General features: G+C 46.3%; 1 pseudogene; it reads right to left on the bottom strand.

Annotated features, from left to right (window-relative positions):
- Positions 1 to 412: 412 nt before the first annotated feature.
- Positions 413 to 2,806, bottom strand: LOC110557763 (large ribosomal subunit protein eL32-like; annotated as a pseudogene).
- Between the last annotated feature and the right edge of the window lie 2,162 nt (positions 2,807 to 4,968).

The following is a 4,968-nucleotide window of genomic DNA, read 5'->3' on the forward strand; positions in this document are numbered from 1 at the left end:
TAAGATGCCAAAATTCTCATTACACTCCAAAATTTCCTTTCATCCAGAATCTTTGGCTGAGAATCCATCTAGGTATTGCTGTGAGAGAACTTCCCAGCAAAGGCATATTATATGAAGCTGTGTCTGTCTCACCATGGACATACATGTATTCACTTTCTCCAGATGAAACATTTTCTCCTCCACTGTCGTTCTCCTCCAGATTTTTTAGCCAACATTTCCTGAGTTCCTGTGGTGAACCAGACCCACAGTCTGGAGACAGCTCACTCCTAGGTTCTACCTCCCTGCTTGTCTCCCAAGAGTCCATTTGTTTCTCTTCTCTGAGGCACCCACTCAGAATATAATATCCCATGACAGGATGTCTTTCCATGTGCACACCAAAATAGCTCTGGCCTCTGTGTGCTGAGTTCCTCTCTCATGCCACTGACATCATGTCATTTAGGCACATGTTGAGAGGGACTGCTTTGGGTCCACGCAGACTTGTTTCTCTATTTGTAAGCTTCGAATCCATTTTACTCTCTTCATCTCCGTTTGAACAACGTGCCTGGCAGGAGGAAGATATCGAGTGAAGTCCTTTGTGTTTCCACTCTGAACTCATTTTCTTTCTGCTAACAAAGATGTTAAAGAAATTGAACCCGAGCTTGGGGAGGGGCTTCGACTGCATTTTAGAATGTAGTACTTACTCTGATGTAATAGATTCTCTTCTTCAAAACACTTAGAGCTGAGTCTTAGAAGTCCAGGGTCCTGTCCCTTTCTTTATGGATTATGAGATGGGAGATGTACCGGGACCAGTAGCTGCACTGCAGTCCTACTGGAGTCTTCAAATCCTGTGCTCTTGCCTTCAATTTAGACTGTACTGTTTCTTTCTTGATTTGTCTTTTATTTTAATTAGAAGCACAGATATAAATGAATGATAGCAGCTTATTCTACCACCTCCAATCAAGTGTGTGTGGAGCATTGCTTGGCACCTGAACAAGTCATTTCAGCCCCTGGCATGTTGACCCTACTTCTTCTGTCTCCCTTTTGGGCCCTGGCAGCTCACATTCGCTAGTATCCCTCTGAGCTTCACAGAACCCAAGTGACCCTTCCCTGTCAAAGGCAGTGCTCACACAGGGAACCCTTCTCCCAATTCTGATCTCGGCTCCATTTGTTAGGAAGTTTTCTGTCCAACCAAGCCAGCTCTACATTCCTTCCTCTGCCCTCACATACCCATTTTGCCTCATGCCTTTAAATAGGTTTGGCCTGAAGACAGGACTTCATCCTCAGTGTCTCCCACCCTACCGTTATTCTGGGCCTTTGACCTCCCTCACTTTAGTTATTTGCTTCTATTTACAAGGAGGTTGTCGCCAGTGACCCCGTTGGGTTGTCTCTCAGCCGTTTCCTGCAGATCTCTAGGATGTGACTGATCTGGGGTTGCCCTCTGGTTTCTCGGGGCATGACTTTGATCAGGAGTCTGCTGTCTCCCCAGATTGAGAGAGGCTAGGAGGGATTACTTACCCCCAATATGTTCGGCCCCACCAGTTGGGAATGATCTCCACTTCCCTGGGACAAATTCCGTCCCCTGTCCCAGCACAGAGTACATCTAATCCCTGCTGGTATTTTAAGACCATGATCCCATCTCTCCCTCGTGGCTCGTCCCCCTCGCCTTATGCACTCTTTTAAAGGATAGGTATAAATGTGTGCTAGTGTGGCCAGCCATGTGTCTGCCTTGTGCATAGACGAGGAGGCATTTACTTGCCTTTATTGGAATATTCTCTTTTTTACCCACTGGTTTTGTTTAGCATCATGCTCTGGACTGGTGGTCAACCAAACACCCTACCTCTTTCCCATCTCGCACCAGTTGCTGTAAATCTGATCTTATTATTCTCTACTGAAGTCATTCATTTATTTATTTCAGTTTTTGTGCTTTTATTTTAAACACAAATAAAACATGTACACGAGCTGTGTACTCATTTTCTTCACTGCATAGCCTGACGTTGGGATTGGTGACTCCAATGGCCAGCTGTGGTGCTCTTTCTAGATGGCTTTTTGGTTCTTGGAGGAAACATTGTAAGCAATCTTAGTACAATAAGATTTGCTGCACATCAGCAGCACTTCCTGTTCCTTGACATTGTGGACCAGAAATTTCCAGAAGCCGCTAGGTAGCAGGTACTTGGTTTTCTTGCAGCTCCCGTAACTAGTGTTATGCATCAGGATCTGGCCCGTGGATCTTCTCTGAACCCTGTCTTTGATACCTCTGGGTTTCCACCAGTTTCGCTTAATTTTGACATATCAGTCTGATTGGTGCCTGATAAACTTCTTGGTCTTTTTTTTTTTTGACGATCTTGGGCTTCACCAGAGGCCGGGGGCAGCCATGATGCCGCAAAAGAGATGGCAGCCACCTCGTAGGTAGCACTGAGGAAAAAGGCCACTTTATTTATTTTTTATCTCATGTGAATTCATGTATCTACTCAGCTTCAGTTTTCTCCTTGATTACTAGAACCTTCTTGAATCTCTGTGCTCTCTTCAACCTTTTACTGAGCACAAAGCTAATACATAAATATTTACATCAAAAGCATAGATAAAAGCGTTCAGTGGGGTTATGGCTGCCTATCTTAGGCAGCTTTGTACATGTATGGGGACAGGACTACTCGGGAAAACAGTGGTGGCTGTTGGGAGCCAGCTTGTTCTCGACGGACAGGGAAGCTGTAAGCAAGGGGGAAATAGCTGTTGCAGGGATGGAGAGCAGCATGAGCTCCTCGGTACAGCCCTGCAAAATAGCTCTGTCCGCTGAGAACAGAGAGGCCAGAGCCAGAAGTGCCACACCCATCCTGACCCCAGTTCTCTAGATCCAGTTCTCCAGGATAGGAACCAGAGCGCTGTAGCCAAATGGATTCCTAGAGCCAGATCAAGGGTGATGTGGGTTGAACCTGCAGCAGCTTATATTAGGAAGAAGCAAGTGCTCAGGTGACATAAGAAATAGGGTTTGTTAAAGGGACTCAAGTGCCAACCGAGAAAACCACCCAACGGCCAAAGCTGTATAAGTGTGAGCAAAAAACGAAGTCAAACCCTTCTGTTTTGTAAGCCAAGGTATAACATGAATATGCCTGAGTATGCCGTGACAAAATCAACGGTTGAATGCATCCATGAGTGAGTGAGAAAGAGCTGAGGCTTCCTAAATGGAAGCCTTCTGTTATTTATGTGGATGACCCCATCCAAGGCACAGAGCAAGACTTTGTTGCCTCCCCCTGACCCTGAGGGCAGTGAACCTATGCCTCTCTCCCTAAACATAGAGCTGAGGGAGTGCCTGATGCATACTCCCTCAGCCAGTGATCAAGGCAAATCCTATCAGTAATAAATCACACAGGTGGCCAGTGCCTTTGTGGTGAGGTGACAGGCGTGATATGCTTCCTCCGTGGTCTCCTTCCCCACACCCATTCACTGTGCTCTGTTCACTGGAGAAAGCATAAGAGGAACAAACACAACAGAGGAACATTTACAACAATTCTCAGATTGCCAAGGTCATCGGAAACAAGGACACATGGAGAAATCCTCACAGAGCAGAGGGAGACTTCTGGGACGTGATAAAACAGCAGTATTTTTGCAACCATTCCATGTATTTAGGATAATTCCTTGAAAAGTTACCCTGAAAATTAAGACACAAGAAAGGAGGGTGTGTGAATGGCTAAAATGTTCACTAGGATAAGAAAGGGTCTCTTCTGATACTCTACTGCCAGTCCACCAGTCTGTATTAACAATCCTCAACAGCATTCTTGAAGGCGGAGCCTCAGGTAACCCAGGCTAGCCTCAAACTTGCTATGTGGCCAAGATGATCATGAGCTTCTGACCTTCCTGCTCCACCTTCTAGGTGTGTCCCAACACACCCAGTTTGTGCAGTGCTGGGGGGGAGGGGTCCACCAAGGTTTTGTGTACAGCAGACAATCATTCAACCTGCTGAGCCACAGCCTCACCCTTCATTCAGCTATTTTCCTGCCGGATCCGAACGACTGCAGACCTTCATTCTCGAGGGGCAGATGGCCCAGCCTGGACAGGGTTTCTTTCTGAAGCCTTGTCTTCCCCACTGTATTTTCTTCTGCTTACGCAGATCACGTCTAGCCATTGACTTCCTATTATTTCTGGAGGAAATCCACAACTATGTATAGCTAAATTTATCCATATCCAAGGTCCACACAATGTTTCCCTTGTACTGTTATCTTTTCCTGTATCCCAATCACCAGGTGAACTCCTATGTCCTGGTAGCCGAGACTAAAGATTGCTAGGTTATTTTTGAATTTCCTCTCCATCTACAATATCCAGCCAGCCTCTGACCTGCTGGGGAAGTCGCTTCCTGTTGTCAGGTTCTTTTTTTCTCCACACAGTGGGTGACTCCAATCTCCCCAGAGCGTCTGCTAACCCGCCCCCTGCCTCCCTCCCCACCCTGTGTCCACGGGACTTCCCCTAGCATTGTAATATTTTCCTTGAAGCCTCCAGCTTGCTGAATTCCCTTTAAGAAAAGCCCAGGCCTCTCAGTGAGGTTCAAATCTATAGCCCAGGGTATTCTTCTGCCTGATGGGCAGATGGAAGTTGACCTGGCTTTGCCAGCGCCCTCCCCAGATCTGCCCTGTCATCTGAGCTTAGCCACTGCCTCCATCCCATTGCTTCTTGTAAAACGGCCTTTCTGGCCTCTTTCTCCTCTTGGACACCAGCATGAGTCCTTCCCATCATATGTCACATGCCATCAAGGAGCCTGTGACCCAGCTTCCCTTTAGCACACCATATAACTCCTGCTGTTTTAGCAACTGCTTGGAGTTTGTGAAGTGTTAAAGAAGACGTTTCTTCTATTTTTGGAATTCCTGCTTTCTGCACTTTTTTAGACTACAGGCTTTTGGGGTTCAGATTCTGCATCCTTATTTTTGAAAACTATTTACATGTAGCTTGACAACGTGATATTTGGGGACCAGGCCTATCTAATGAGAACTACTATCTTTTTAA

The sequence above is a fragment of the Meriones unguiculatus genome, chromosome 20, assembly GCF_030254825.1.
Source record: "Meriones unguiculatus strain TT.TT164.6M chromosome 20, Bangor_MerUng_6.1, whole genome shotgun sequence".
NCBI lineage: Eukaryota > Metazoa > Chordata > Mammalia > Rodentia > Muridae > Meriones > Meriones unguiculatus.